This window comes from Lepisosteus platostomus, chromosome 25, assembly GCF_059453375.1.
Source record: "Lepisosteus platostomus isolate fLepPlt1 chromosome 25, fLepPlt1.hap1, whole genome shotgun sequence".
Taxonomy (NCBI): domain Eukaryota; kingdom Metazoa; phylum Chordata; class Actinopteri; order Semionotiformes; family Lepisosteidae; genus Lepisosteus; species Lepisosteus platostomus.
In genome coordinates this window covers 17,042,176-17,059,167 of record NC_142635.1, presented here as the reverse complement: position 1 = coordinate 17,059,167, position 16,992 = coordinate 17,042,176, and the positions used below count along the sequence as shown (strand labels likewise).

Genomic DNA, 16,992 nt, shown 5'->3' with positions numbered 1-16,992 from the left:
TAAGCTGTAGTACATGATCACATTAGATTATTAAAACATGCAGACTGCCATTTCCATTCTGTACAAACAAAGGGTTTTCCATTGTAGAAAACACCACTGCAAATCCAAAGCGGAGTGCACTGGGACTGCAGTCCAGAGAAACCCATCATGTTACAAGAACTGGAGGCCATTTCACACCAAAACTGTACAATAGGATTCTTTCTGCACACCCAGTACTGGGGGCTGTGTCAGAGGCTCCTCACCGTTCTGTGATGATTTTAGACGTCGAATCGGGCAGGAGGCAGGCGCTCTTCGGGAGCTCTGGTCGCGTGCTATAACTCGGACCACACGATGGCACAATTGCTTCCTACATACAAACAGAAACTTCAAACAACAAAACCCAACAAGAAATCTGTGCACACTTGGACTCCTGCTGCAGCTGAGGAGCTGTCACGCACACACCTCCTGTGTGGGTAGTGTTGGCCGTAGGACGTGTTGTTCACAGAGAGAAAAAATACACCATAGCAAGTCAGCACTCAAACAAACCAAAAGGCCAGTTTTATTGAAGTTGACGCAGCTGGCCACACAAACACTCACTGGGTCTCTTCACCAGGTATCCACACAGACAGCACCCCAGGAAACCAGACCCATGAGAACGGGGCAGAGCATGCAGACTCCACACAGACAGCACCCCATGAACAGGACCCATGAGAACACAGGCAGAGCATGCAAACTCCACACAGACAGCACCACAGGAACTAAATCCAGGCTCCCAGCGCTGCCACCCACTGCGCCGCCGTCTCTCACCTCCACTTGCAGATCATGACGCGACCGGAGACCGGAGACTCCTCACTCCTGCAGTAACACACCCCAGCAGGAGGGGGCGCCGACGGACTCGCTCATGGCGCAGTGAGCCCAGCGGTGTGAGGCTGGTGTCCAGCGCTGATGTGTCCCTGATAGTCCTGTCCCACAGCCTGCGAGTCACCGTTTCTTCCACAAAATACTCCAGCCAGCGCTTTTTAGACTCAAGTTTCTTAAGTTTCTGTTTTTCTCGGAGATTAGATTAAAAAAGCCGCCTGTTGACCTGCTGGAGGTCAGACCCGCTCCGGCAACAACTACTGCAGCTCCGTTGCCCCGGCAACCACGTTTTATTTAACAAAGTAAAATAAACAAAGGAGACAAACAAGACAAGAGAGCTCAGAAACCCACAGACACGACGGCAGTGGGTTTTGTTTCTGTGTCGAGTTGATAAACCAGGCAGGACGAGCGCTGCAAACACACTAGAGTACACATAACACAATCAGGGGTACACAAGACTCCTGCTCTTTACACAAACAGGTTCAACAGGTCAATAAAGAGCAGGTCGGCACAGCTGTCATGATGATGTCTCATTTACAAAGAGTCTAAAGATTTGCTCGTCTCTTCCCAGAACAGCTTCACTCCGGAGAGCAAGAAACAGCTCCTGCCGAGTCCGTCTTGTAAGACAAACATAGAAATCCGCGACGCGGTAAATACACTGACATTGTATAATTAATTCTGATGCTCAATCAAATCTGCGGAACACGTGTGGAGCGCAGTCCAGAGCACTATGGAGACTACATTTCCCACAAGCCCTGTGGCGACTTCCTTTTGACGTAATCGAGTCGCGTCTTTTTATTTTTAAATATAACAACAATACATGCCATAAAAACAAGAATACATATAACACAGAGTATAGTCAGGGGTACATACGATAATACATGTACATGTTATGGAAAAAGATTAAACAAGTAATCTTGTTTAATAGTAAACAAAAGCAGATGAGGTCCGTCCATGTTTCAAATTGTCTGTACAGACGCATTTACATCCGTTTTAAAGTGTTTAAACATGGGTCTCCTCTCACAGCATTTCGTTAATTATTATATCGTGGAAGTATCATATTTTTTTAAATACAAACGATATTTTCATATTACTTTCAATAGGTTTAAAATGTAGTATTATTTAACTTCTTTAAAAGTAATGTCAATATTAGTTTCCTTCTTTACGTTATCTTTCAGAGTTGCTGTCACAAACGTCACAGTTATCATCTGTATTGATTTTCAATCTCTGCACAACGAGGATCTGTACGGAGGCGCTATTGGACTCGCCGCCATAGACTCGTGTATCTCTGTCGCCGCCCAGTGGACATTTCTCGAAAGTGCAGTTCTTTTTAACTTTTTATTGTAGCAATAAAAATAGATACAATACAAACAAGAGTATATTTATAGCACATCAATAATTCCATCAGGGGTACATAGTATAATATATTTACACTTCTGAAAAAAAGATTAAACCAGGTAAATAAAGATAAGGGCTGATATAGTCTGTAAATACACTTTTACATCTATTTAAAATGTTCTAACGAAGCTGCCCGAGGAAAGAACTTACTGTTTTGATTACATGAATCAGAGATTGTGACTCTGCCTTTAGCTTCCCATTCCTTCCAAACAATTTCAATTTCACACCTCTGGTTGTGCCAGAGGGTCCCCAGCACTGCTGTCACCTCTTCTGTACTCTTCCTATGCTAACAGCTGTGTATCTACTGCTGACTCCATGAAAGGAATCAAGACTCCAGATGATCCCACCCAAATAAAAAAAAAAATTCTGGAGTGGAAGGAGGTCTCTGCTTTAGTCGGCTGGTGCCGTGAAAACAACCTCTAACTCTATATAACTCCAACTGCCTGTGTCTCAGGAAGCCCTGGTCCGTTTGTAATGGAAAACCATTGAGAGCACTAGAATGACTGATTTCCATCTTCACTCTAGGTCACTGTGCTGAACAGCACATTACTGTATTCTGCAAATGATATATGATATGTCTGTTATTTACACCTTTTCTTTCTCACTTTGTCTCTCTGTCCGTTTGGATCAGGTATTTGGAGAGCACCACCACACCAGCCAAACTACCCAAACAGTTGCTTAGGCACTCAAGTGGACTTGATCAAATTAAACTTTCCAACCTAAACAGGAAAATGACAGTTTAAATGGATTCTACTGCCTTATTAATCATATTTCTCTTCTAAATTCTTTTAAAATAAAAACAAATATTTCTGACATGATACACACAAATAGCTATTTTTATACTTTCTGGTTATATTTCAATCTTATAAATGAAGCATTTGTTTCCTGCGGTTTGAGGTTGTTAAAGAGAAAGACCCCATACTATCACAACCCCCTTTACAGGCTGGTGAAAGAGGTGAAATGAGGTAGCGGAGGTGTAATTGAGTCGGACAGCAAACTCTCACCTGCTGCTTGCCAGGACAGGAATCTTACAAAGGTCCCCTCCTCCCAGGAGGGTCACAGTAACAAATACTTAACACGAATGATTACAGTTCAGGGCCCCAGCACTGCCACCCACTAAAATAAACATGACACACAAGAGAACCCATAAGACAGTCATAGAAATCCATGACACGACAAACACGCTGAAATGGTACAATATAATTAATTCTGATGTTCAATCAAATCACCGAAACACGTGGGCAGTGCGGGCCAGAGAACTACAGAAACTACATTACCCATACGCCCCGTGGGCGACTTCCTTCTGACGTCATCGACTCGCGCCTTTTGAACGTCATTTTAATTTTTGGTTTATTGTATTTATTTTGTATTTTGTATCCATGTACAATACATTCATTCATTACTCTTGTTTGCAAGGCAATGTATTCTTTGCTGTTGAAAATGCTTAAATATTTTTAAAATTAAAATAACTAATTAATACGAACATTACTAACGGTATTTTAATTAAAAAAAACCTTCGGTGAAATTTTGCTGAATGACCACCAAGCGGCACCATTGGTACATCATTGTAAGAATAATCATTTCTAAGAAATTTTCCAGTTTAATTCCACTGACCGGCCATCAGAGGGGCACTTTACTCGTCCTGCTGCTTCTCTTGAATGAATAATTGCTTAAATTATTGTCTGGTTAAATTGCCTGGTGCTAAGTATTTGTAATATAGGATTGCTCATGTCTGATCTGGAACCCGAGATGGAAGTTTAACATGTGTGATTCACTGAGGTGGAGGGGTGGGAAATGACTGAAAGAAGTCTTGCCATGCTGTATTATTAATAGTAGTAGCAGTATTGTCATATTAACACGAATCCTCAGACTCACTAACATCTCCAATAGAACAACAAGCTCACACATCAAATATTAGAGGACCCTTCCTTTATACCTAAAAGCTTTCAGTTGTTGGACAATGAAAAGAGTGCTTGCAGGAATCTAATTACTGTTGTTATAAACTCATTACAAGCTAATTGTCTCATTTCTTTTTTTTTTTCTTTCTTCTCTTTTCAGCAGCAAATAAACCCATTACTTGATCCCTTACATTTCAAAACGCTCTGAATCAAACCAACAAATCGGGCATAAATTTATAAACCATGTTTTTGAGAAACTAGCCTTAAAATCAAAATGACTACATTCATATGAAACACACTCAGAAACAATATCAAATGGTTTGATACAGAGTGCAGAAACAACTGAAGAGAACTACCAGAACTAAAACAACACCACACCACTCTGAACTGCGCCTCAGATACTGTGAGATGGTTAGACACTACATGCACACCCTAAAGAAGATAAGCACATACACAAACAGACAACTCTCAGACCACAAAAGGCCTGTAGCCAAGACACAGTCAACAACGCTTGATCCAACTGCAGCTCAGACCTGCAGCAAAGCCTGCTCAAACTCCCCAACCTCGTCCTGACGGCCGGCTGTTTCCCTGAGGCCTGGAATCAAGGACTGATCACGCCCGTCTGTAAGAATGGAGACAGACTCGACCCCAACAGGTACCGGAGCTTCAGTGTGAACAGTAACCTGGGGAAGGAACTCTGTCGTAACTTGAATATCTGATAACCGGCCCTCCTTACTGAGCACAATGTCCTGCATTAGAGTCAGACTGGCTTCCTACCAAACCGCCACACATCCCATCACATTCACACCTGGGCACTGCCAGCCCATCTGGACCCAGAACAGCAGAGCCTGGCATTCCTGGAGCAGGACTGTCACACCTGGGCACTGCCAGTCAATCTGGACAAGACCAGAGTTATGGTTTTCCAGGAGAAAGCCAGACCTCAGGGAAACAGGTACAAATTCACACTGAACAACAACACATTGGAGCACACATCCAGCTACACATATCTCGGTCTCACCATCAGCTCTTCTGGGAGTTTTGACCTGGCACTAAAGGCACTGAGGGAGAAGGCACTCAGGGCTTTCTACGCAATAAGAAGGAGGCTCTTCAATGTCAACCCACCAACAAGAATTTCGCTCCAAATATCTGAAAGTGTAATCCAACCCATTGCCCTATACGGCAGTGAAGTGTGGGGTCCCCTCACAGACCAGGAGTACACTCTGTAGAAACTCTAATCAATCTGTAGAAACATCCGCCTTGCGCAGAGAAAAACAGCTAACAGCGAGTGCAGGGCTGAATTAGGCCAGTACCCACTATTGATAAACATACTGTCACGCCCTCTGCAGCCAGAGGGCGCTCCTTCTCTGTCCTGTCCCTAGTTTCCGGTCTGCTGTCCTTCCTGTCCCTCTCTTTCCCTTGGGCTATATATTTCCGGGTCTTGCACTCTGTCCTCGCTCAGCATTGTTGTTTGGATGTCCTGAGACCCGCCTAGCACCAGGGCGCCCCACGTCCGCTCCCTGAGGGCATAGGTTTCTATACGGCATTCCTAAACTCTTTGCACTAATGAGCCCGGGCCTTTTTCCCGTCTCGCCGCTACGCATATGGGTCTTTTTCCGCTCTCCTGCTCCCTACGGTAAGTCCCTTTGGACGTCCGTGACACATACAGAACAGAGTAATCAAACACTTGTTACACCTGAGAAACAGAGGCCACAATTCATACCACCACTAGGCCCTGCTGATCCCAGAGTACAGCTGGTCTTGACACCAGTCAGTCTCAGGACAGCACAGCTACAGCAACACCAATCACAATCATCCAAATGCGGAGGGGACTGCAGTCCAGAGAAACCCAGCATTTGACAAGGACTGGAGGCCATTTCGCACCACAACTGTAGAACAGGATTCTTTCTGCACACCCAGTACTGGGGGCTGTGTTGGAGGCTCCTCACCAGAAGAGACTTGCATTCCTGTTGGCTCCTCTCGTTCTGTGATGATTTTAGACGTCGAATCGGGCAGGAGGCAGGCGCTCTTCGGGAGCTCTGGTCGCGTGCTATAACTCGGACCACACGATGGCACAATTGCTTCCTACATACAAACAGAAACTTCAAACAACAAAACCCAACAAGAAATCTGTGCACACTTGGACTCCTGCTTCAGCTGAGGAGCTGTCACGCACACACCTCCTGTGTGGGTAGTGTTGGCCGTAGGACCTGTTGTTCACAGAGAGAAAAAATACACCATAGCAAGTCAGCACTCAAACAAACCAAAAGGCCAGTTTTATTGAAGTTGACGCAGCTGGCCACTCAAACACTCACTGCGTCTCTTCACCAGGTATCAGAAACAAAATAAAGGAACAATCTTTTTATCATATCCACTCGCACCTTGCTCTCATTTCCAGACTCCTAACTCACCACTCCCAACAAACCCCAGTGCTCACAACACCCTTTAAATTGGATTTGGCCCATACCACTATGGATACAATAGGTGTAAAACAGAAAATTCAAAAGACAAACAACACATAGCACAGCAGTCCGGACTACTTGGACACACAAATACATGAAACCCTTAACAATTCACAGGACAGACAGTCAGCAGCCATATCACCCTGCAACTCACAACTGGCAACCCACTGAAGCTAAGCAGGTGTGAGCCTGGTCAGTACCTGGATGGGAGACCTCCTGGGAAAAACTAAGGTTGCTGCTGGAAGAGGTGTTAGTGGGGCCAGCAGGGGGTGCTCACCCTGTGGTCCATGTGGGTCCTAATGCCCCAGTATAGTGATGGGGACACTATACTGTAAACAGGCGCTGTCCTTCGGATGAGACGTAAAACCGAGGTCCTGACTCTCTGTGGTCATTAAAAATCTCGAAAAGAGTAGGGGTGTAGGTGTGCTTCTCGAAAAGAGTAGGGGTGTAACCCCGGCATCCTGGCCAAATTTCCAATTGGCCCTTACCAATCATGGCCTCCTAATAATCCCCTTCTATGAATTGGCTACATTACTCTGCTCTCCTCCCCACTGATAGCTGATGTGTGGTGAGCGTTCTGGCGCACTATGGCTGCCGTCGCATCATCCAGGTGGATGCTGCACATTGGTGGTGGTGGAGGGGAGTCCCCATTACCTGTAAAGTGCTTTGAGTGGAGTGTCCAGAAAAGCGCTATATAAGTGTAAGCAATTATTATTATTATTATTCAGCAGATCGTCTATGCCTAGTTGCCATTTTTCGCAATAACATTAGGCTCTGATAACCTCCCCTCTCAGAATTCCAGCACTGTTATGTTCCTCTAGCTAAGCTTCAGGCATGTAACCAGTCTCCTATCTGTTTGCAACCTTTTGACCTTTCTGAGGATCCCTCGGAACAAATAGACACTGGAGTCTCCTCTCATGCAGTGCTGTTAAGACTTAAGCTAGTGGCATCCTACACTATGCTTTGTTCCTTTAGGACCATTTCTCTAAAAATAGTGTTCTCTACCTTTTGTTTCCCCTCCTGTCCACAGCTGGAACAACTGTTTGCTAACAAAGACTGTTTATCTGTCTGGAAAGGTCTCCAAACTGTTACCAATTACAAAAGAAAATCCCCTCAGATACATCTTGATCACTCTCTACCAGATAACACATTTTACAGCAGGCCTGAAACACAAAGGATCTCCAACGACCTTGTCCATGGCAGTCTCGCAACTCCTCCAAATAATTCACATCCTGGGGATGAGCTATTGTCCCCCACTCAACTGGAGTGCCACACCCACTCACACTCAATCTCTCACGAAGACTTGACGCCGTTAACAAGTCTTGAGAATGCCCTGTGAAGCAAAGAACAGGATGTGTTAAGGCTATTCAAAAAGCAAAACTGTAAAAAGGCAGCAGGACCTGACTGTGTATCTCCAGCCACACTACAGCCCTGTGCTGGCCAACTCGCTCCAATCTTTACAGACGTTTTTAAGCAATCATTGTCCCAGTGCACAGTGCCAGACTGCTTCAAATCTTCTGTTATTGTTCCTGTTCCAAAAAAGGACACAAGAACCTGCCTTAATGCCTACAGACCCATCGCACTTACGTCAGAACTGGCGCGTCTTCCCAACACGTTCGTGTCAGAGTGAGGTGACCCCTCAAACAACAATTATTTCCTGCCTCATATATGACTACGGCACCTAGCAATGCAACAGGTTCTGTTGATCTTCCAGATCCACCAATGCCCACACAGACCAGCGACAAGCATGTGTATCGTATAAGTGACCTTTTTATTTTCTATCCACTTTCACCATCAGCCAAAGACACAACGAAAACAGCAGCAACAAAAGGTCCTTCCAAGGGTCATAATGAATCCAGAGGGACGGCAGTCTTTTCTGTCAAGTACCGAAGAGTGGCCACTCGAACGATTCTTCTTCGTACCTGTAAAGTCTTTGATGGCCCCAGTGAACGAGAGGCCGGTCCCATTTCCCCAGACTCCGTTCAGGTTCCACTAGAAATCCTCCCGCGAACTGTATTCCATTCCCCTCAGTTTGGAGCGGCTAGCCGGGCCGGTTTCTCGCTCCTTGCCTTCAGGTATTAAAAGTCTCTGTACAGTACCTCTGTTCCGATGCCACTGTCTCCCGTGGTCGTCAATCGGTCCTTGCCTCCGTGAACTCGCGCTCCGCAGCTTCCCTTGTGCTGCCTGTGTCGTCTCCCGGGTCTAGTGGGAATCGGGAGCGCGCTCCGTTCTGGCTCAGATGGTTTTATTCCTCCCCTCAGCCCATCTCCCTCAGGGGGTTTTCCACTGTCCCTGTCAGAAAGGGGCTTGCCCAGTATTTTACCAGGAGGAAGCTCGTGTGGCTGAAGAGTGTGAGAGTGCCGAGCTTAGGTGTTATGGGCCCTTATCACTTCTTTGTTCACTCTCCGGGTCGGAGAAACCTGAAAAGAGACAAACGTTGTGAGACCATTTATAAGCTTGGTGACCTCGAATTAAACAGAACAATAGCAACACTATTCTACAAACCTTTCATTGAAAGGGTTTTCAAACACTGTCCCACTTGCTGGTTCAGTAGCTGGAATTGAATATGCAGCCATTAGTCTGCCTGGCAAAAAACAACCGGTCTCTCCAGTGGTCTGCATACAAGTGAACACACAAACCCCATACTATTAAAACCCCTTTAGGGCACACTCACACCACAACACAATCAACCCGACAGACTCACCAACACTGGACTGCAGAAGCGGCAGGAAACCCTTGAGAACATGAGCAGAGCATGCAAACTCCACACAGACAGCACTCCAGGAAACCAGACACATGAGAACATGTGCAGAGCATGTGCGCCGTCTCTCAGCCTTTCACCTCCACATGCAGATCAGGACGCGACCGGAGACCGGAGACTCCTCACTCCTGCAGGAGGAGGCGCCGACGGACTCGCTCAGCCCAGCGCTTACATTTCCCCGACAGTCCTGTCACACAGCCTGCGACTCACCGCTTCTTCCTTTTCTTCCGCAAAATGTCCACAAACTACTCCAGCCAGCGCCTTTTAGACTAAAGTTTCGGCTTTGCCAGCTGTCTCCCTCCCGGAGGTCAGATCGCAACAACTTCTGCAGCACCGTTTCCCCAGCAACCACGTTTTATTGACAAAGTAAAATAAACACAGGAGAAAAGTTTGCAAACAAGACGGGAGCTAAGAAACACGAGGACAGTGGGTTTGCTTTATGTGCCAAGTCGATTAACCAGCGCCGCAGACAAGTGAAATACAAGAAAACATACACACAAGGGAACACATAAGAGAGACAAAGAAATACAAGACACGATAAATACGCTGAAATTGTATTAATATAATTCATTCTAATGTTCAATGAAATCAGCGAAACACATGGGCAGGGAAGCCCAGTGAACTACAGAGACTACATTACCCATAAGCCCTGTGGGCGACACCATTTTGACGTCATCGACTCATACTTTTGTATTTTTTATGAGACCAAAAACTACAAGAAAACGTAACGTAGCAGTCGTATTGTCAGGGTACATGCAATAATACATGTACATTTTATGGAAAAAAAGATTCAACAAGGTAAATGCAGATAAGGCCCGTCCATGCTTCAACGTTCTTACAACACAGAAACAGACACATTTCAGAAAGACATTCTGAAATAAAATGTCTTTACATCCGTCTTAAACTGTTCAAACACGGTCTCCTCTCACACCATTCCCTTAATAATTATGTTGCGCAAGTATAATAATGTTTTAAAATACAAACGATATTTTCATCTTCCTTTTCAATGGGATTAAAACGTAACAAATGTATTTCTTTCCGATTTCAAGTCTTTCCGATAGCGCTTTGAGACTCAGCTCCGTGTATCTCTGTCGCCACCCAGTGGACATTTCTCGGAAGTGTCACCGCCCGCCGGAATTCGGAAAAGTCCCGGGACTGAAGCTGTGTGACTGGACAAGAGCCTGTCTCCCGCCTCCTGCTGAAATCTCAGCGCCGATTGGACAAAAGCTGCTCACAGTCCGGATCCAGTGGAAGGCCGATCCACTCCGGGTTTTCCGTAGCCGGCAGTCCGGATCCAGTGGGAGGCCGATCCACTCCGGGTTTTCCGTAGCCGGCAGTCCGGATCCAGTGGGAGGCCGATCCACTCCGGGTTTTCCGTAGCCGGCAGTCCGGATCCAGTGGAAGGCCGATCCACTCCGGGTTTTCCGTAGCCGGCAGTCCGGATCCAGTGGAAGGCCGATCCACTCCGGGTTTTCCGTAGCCGGCAGTCCGGATCCAGTGGAAGGCCGATCCACTCCGGGTTTTCCGTAGCCGGCAGTCCGGATCCAGTGGAAGGCCGATCCACTCCGGGTTTTCCGTAGCCGGAAGTCCGGGTCCGGTGGAAAGGCCGATCCACTCCGGGTTTTCCATAGCCGGAAGTCCGGGTCCGGTGGAAAGGCCGATCCACTCCGGGTTTTTCGTAGCCGGAAGTCCGGGTCCGGTGGAAAGGCCGATCCGCTCCGGGTTTTCCATAGCCGGAAGTCCGGGTCCGGTGGAAAGGCCGATCCACTCCGGGTTTTTCGTAGCCGGAAGTCCGGGTCCGGTGCAAAGGCTGATCCACTCCGGGTTTTCCGTAGCCGGAAGTCCGGATCCTTTACGATGCACGCAAGACTACGTTACAGATCACCGGAGTACATTATACAGTCAAATAAAGATAAGGTACGCACAGCTTTCATGTTGTGATACTTAGACATGGTTTGGAGACGTTCCCTCGTGTGTATTTTGAATTATTCAAATGCGTGTCGCTTTAATTTGGAAGCGCATCATTTCAGTGCATGAGCTTACCTGTTATATTGGGCGAGATTTCACACGGATAATCAAACAAGAACGAGTTTGCCCTGGAATCCAGTCCACTGCCCAACCTGAAAGTCAGAGCATGAGAACGGACGGATTGTATGGCGATTGTGGAGTTGCTCGACCACATCAAGTAGGCGAGAAGTACAATCTGCTACTACGACATACGGTCTAATTATTCAATTTTCGATTATTTCTCATCTTTAGGCTATTTCTACATCTAATAACGAGCGAGTATAATGATTAAGCCAATGATACATTATATTTTAGATTCGGTTCAGCAGTATTGAGCAGTAAAATAACGTCAATTTGTCTACAGGAAATGTCAGAATTAGAAGCCTTCTTTACACCATTTTGCCGATCTGTTCAGAGTGTTTTAACAACAGAACAAAACAAAAACAAACGTAAGGTTTCTGGGCTGCTTTGAGATAGACAATTATCATCTATATTACTTTTAAATCTATGCACACTGTGTATCTTTACCGGGTCGATTCAATGTACAATTTTGTACTGACGCCTTAACCTTATTATTCATACAAAATCTGTTTGACAATAGTCATGTTTGATTCCACTCACTTTCCCCAAAGAGGTGCTCCAAAATAGTTTGACAAGATATTGTGAGATTGCGAGAGGGATCTGAAGTATTTATTAGTACACGTATAACTACATTGTTTTCCTTGTAGTCTAATAAAGGTTGTAAATTCTTCCATAGGTTCTGATGGGCTACTGTTAGTTTCTTAAAAGCATCAATACCTAGTTCCTGAATGATTAAATTAGGGAAACATACATCACCTACTTTGCTTAATTTTGTAAATAATACTGTCGGTATCGGTATTAGATGCTCTAAACCCTGTAGCATTTAGGCCTCCTTCTGCCCGTGTTTGACAAATAGCAACCATAAATAAAGTTTTTTTTTTTATTTTACTAAGGTAGAGAACATCAAATCACAAAATCACCTTTTTGAAAATCTTAATACCAAGATATTTAATCACATCTTTTACATGTATATTACGTACGGAGCAGACACTTTCCAACAGCCACCAGTTCACTTTTCTGATATGTAAAGAAAGACCAGAAACAGAGGAAATGACTTGTAAACGCATTTAATTGCTTTGTCCACTTCTGTGTGCTTTCTCAGAGAGAGAGAGTTGTATCCTCAGCCAATTGGGAACACCTGTCATCTCTTTATCCTGTACTTGAATAATACCCTGAAACTATTTGTTATAGGGGTGTAAGCAGTGGGAAGAGGAGTGGGCTCGTGTCGAATTGCCTTACCCGTTCCCAATCTGCAGGAGGTCCCACGACGGCAGGTAGCTGCTCCAGTCGCTGGAGCTCAGTTCGCTGTCGAGGGAGGACGAGGGCTCTGGCTCGGGGGAATCACGGCTCCACAGCTCCTACCTGTTGCAGAGTGTTTCTGCCCTCCCGATGGCCTCTGTGTTTTAGAAGGATCTGTCTCTTTTCGCTTGCTTACACCACAGGTTTCATCGACGATAGTGTGCATCCTGAAGCAGTGAGTTATCGGTCTTATTTCTACTGAGAAACAGTTCAAGCACTCACAAAACAATAACCAGGAGACGGTGTATGAAAAAGAATTGTAAGACTTGCAGAGTAGATTTGAATAGACAGTGGACGTCACACTGCATGCTTGAATATCAGAGATTCAATTCATTCTTTCCTGTAGGTTAACTTCCTGTTTGACATTGTTCCGCTGTCACTTCTTCACAAACTCATAACTCGCCGTGTTCAATTTTGTGTTGAGTTACAGGAACCTCAGCATCAGATGAAATCCTCTTCAGCGCCCCAGGGAGACTGGGGGACTTGCCAGATTTTCAGCTTTATCACTGGGTCCTTTGGCTCAGGGCTGTTGAGCAAAGTGCTCCCCTCTGCTGGAGAGCCACAGGGGCACTACAGAGCGGCCTCGTGTTCCCTGCTCCTGCCCGTGCCTGTGGACGGCCAGTGTGACCGCGCGCGAGACAAAGTAGTGCATTCGTGGTGTAAATACAGAATGTTCAATAGCTGACTGAGGAAAGTTACAGAGACGGGAGTATACGTTCTGAAATAATGTGAACCACTGTTACTACACACAGACAGACTACTTAAAAATCATGTGGCTTTTTAAGGTCGTTTTGTCTGCCTAAAGTACGTTAGATTTGTCACAGCAAAGAGTTTGAATACTTACAGAATGCAGCAGCTAGAATTGTTACTTGGAGCAGAAAGAATGACCACATAACCCCCATACTTCTCTCTCTTCATTGGCTTCCTCTCAGGTACAGGGCGGACTTCAAACTCCTTCTACTTACTTACAAGGCTCTCAGAGGTCAGGCACCTGTCCTGCCTCGCAGGGATGCTGCAGAGGAGAAATACTGTCTGTCATGGGCTGGGCACCATGTGAGTTGAATGCTGCATCAGTGCCATGGATCCAAGAGGGGCATCATGGATACAGCTGTCGTTTAGGAGGATTCTGCTGGTCTGCAGAGACCTGCATGGGGTACTGACATACAGATAACGTGATGGATGGATGGATTAATACCCGCATTCATTTCTTTCTTTTTTTTAAATGATATAATGTTAGCATGCCCAAAGGGGTTGGGCAGCCAGTTGACCTTGGACCCCTAGAGGATTTTATTCTCCTTACTGAGTCTTTGGTTCCTTTCCTCCATTGTCTTCAGTTCTGTATTCACAAAATGTATATTTACCTGCATTGTTAAGCGCCTTGGGGCAACCTTGTTGTGAAAGGTGCTATATGAAAATAAATTGAATTGAATGGAATGACAGAGTCACGGCTTTTCCAGTTTCCTCTCCTATTATCTTCTTTATCTGCACTCTAAAACACAGTGAAACCTTGAACCTTTCAACTGGACCACTGCCGTTCTACATCACAATGACTCTAACTAGGACGGAGACTTGAATGGGATGAAAAAGGAAAAGGCATTATTTGCAGGAAGAAATTAAACTGTTCCACCTGATCACTTGCTAAACAAAGTGATTCACTGGAGTGGAGGCGGTGAAAGCTTTGTGAATCAACTTACAAAAGGAAACATGTAAGAAACGTGGCTCCCATATTTAACCCTTGAAAAATCTATGAGTGTTGTGTGGAGGTGAAAGTATTGTTCAATTATTCTAATAAAGCTCACTCAACTAAGACCCAGAAAAGTACCAGAGTATTCTCACCTAAGAGGAAATACTAACAAGTAGGATGTTCAAATGAAAAGCATTAAAAACTGAATGATCTTCAGTAGCTGAAATGATTATTGAGCTCTGGGTCACAGTGCTCCTGAAAAAAAATCAAATTTCAGCAGACACCCAAGGACAGCAGGTGAGCACCATGCTGAGCCAGTGTATAAGTGTATGAATCACAGTTTCAAGGAGCTTTTTTCAGTTTCGTTCCACTGATCGGCCAACACGGGGGGAACTTCAGTCTTACTCGCCCTATTGCATTAAGAAACTGTACAACATTCTCCAATAAGAACTTGCGACCTCACCTAACGAAAAGCAATTTGCGTAGCAGGGAAAGACTGGACTCCCACTGGGGATTTTTGTTTTTCATCCCGATGGTGATGTGCACTATATAGAACGTTGCTGGACCCTCCTCGGGAAGCGTGCAGAGATCACATTAGATGTGTTGCTCAAGCTCTTTATTGTCACGTACAGTAAACCCAGCAGTGTGGTCAGTGCGGGATGTGTTCTGTCCTGACGGCAGGGTCAGCAGGCAGAGGAGACCTGAAACACAAGACGGAGAGGTAAGACATTGATTCCGACAGAGAGAGCTTTCACACCGGATTACTGACAAGAGGAGCAATAAGAGAAGAGTTGTAAAGACACGCCGAAGAGAATATTCTCATCTAAGAGGAAATATTAACAAGTAGGATGTTCAAATGAAAAGCATTAAAAACTGCATGATCTTCAGTAGTGAAATGATTACTGAGCTCTGGGTCACGGACAGCAGGGGAGTGAATGAGTTGTTTATTTTGTTTTCTGTGAATTATGTAGAATTCACAACGTGTTCCAATTGTACAGGAAAACCATTGAGAGCAGATTCATTTCTTCTGCACCAGAATGAATGATTTCCATCTTCACTCTAGGGTACTGTACTTTACAGCACTGTATTGTATTCTGCATATATGTCTGTTATGTACACATTTTCTTTCTCACTTTGTCTCTCTGTCCATTTGTATCAGTTTGTTGGAGAGCACCATCACACCAGCATCACAACATTTATTCTACTGCCTTATTAAGCAAATGTCTCTACTAAATTATTTTTATATATAAAACATTTTTTGACATGATATACACAAATGGCTAATTATACTTTCTGATTATATTTCCATCTTAGAAATGAAGCATTTCTCTCCTGCAGTTTGAGGTTGTTAAATAGAAAACTGGATCACTCCAGGGCCGAATCTTCTCCCTCTCTTACACTCTCTTACATTCGTTCACGAATGATCACAAGAGCAAACACACAGACTGGCTTCTCACAAAGTGTGTCGATGACACAGTCCCGGACAGCTTACTAAAGGACCCAGAAAATCACCACGGGCCAGTCTGAACAGTTTCACGGAATAGTCTGTTGACTTCTCTTTGATGTTTCATGTTACAAGAGCAAAACAATACTCACTGATTTGAGGATAATTGCGCCATCCCTCCAGCCTACTGAAATGAACCGTCAGACTGCAGAAGCTGTCAGTGACTACAGGTCCTTGGGCCTGGTCAGAGAAACCTGAGATGAGACAAACGTTGTGAGACCATTTATAAGCTTGTGACCTCAAATTAAACGGAAGTCAGACATTTTCAAAGGGGGCAACACTGCGGCACAGTGGTTAGCATCGCTGCCTCATAGCACCGGGGCCCTGGGTTTGATTCCAGGGCTGCTGTCTGTGTGGAGTCTGCATGTTTGTTCGCGCTGCAGGGGACACCTCACCCCCACAGACACAAACTCACACCACAACACAATCAACCCGCCAGTATCAGTTTGTGTTCAGTGCTGGGGAGGTGCCTTGTCCTTGCAGAACAAAAACAAGGTGATCAGGACTGACGGCAAGATTCAGGTATTCAAGTACCCAGTAAATCCAGGGCTCAAATGGGGGAACTGTTTCACGAGCTACACAACATCCTCACACACGATGACAGAGCCTTGGAAAGCCGTGTGGAGAGTGAGGTGCTCGTACCCAGCCGGAGTTAAAAGACCACGCATTGAGCAGAGCAACTGAGCAAAAGCACACTATCGATCTACCCAACCCAGAAGACATCTCTGTGATACAGAGGCTAAGGCAACATGTGAGTAAAGGATTTTGAATCAGCAATTGTGCTGATGAGCCAGTCAGCAATTTTTCAGAAACAGCAAACATGTCGTCAGCCTCCAGGAGCTGCAGAAGATTGTGAGATATAAAGGAGTGAAACCAGGGCAGGAGAAACTGATTCCTCGTGTAGGAAGCTGAGGAAAAAGATGCACACCCTGCAGACTGAAAGGAAGACAGCACAAACTATCAGTAATGTCAGCCTAGAAGAAAGTGTAGTGCAGTGTGTTGCAACTAAGTTTTTGTTCAATATTTGTTTTGTCTGAAAGAGACTGTTTTGATCAGATACATGC

The 16,992-nt window shown here is 45.2% G+C and overlaps 1 long non-coding RNA gene across 1 annotated transcript; it reads left to right on the top strand.

Annotated features, from left to right (window-relative positions):
- The first annotated feature begins 12,922 nt into the window (after positions 1-12,922).
- Positions 12,923-14,174, top strand: LOC148641285 (uncharacterized). The gene is made up of 2 exons (XR_015930273.1): positions 12,923-13,383; positions 13,673-14,174. It is a non-coding gene; the product is annotated as an uncharacterized LOC148641285 (long non-coding RNA).
- The last annotated feature ends 2,818 nt before the right edge of the window (positions 14,175-16,992 follow it).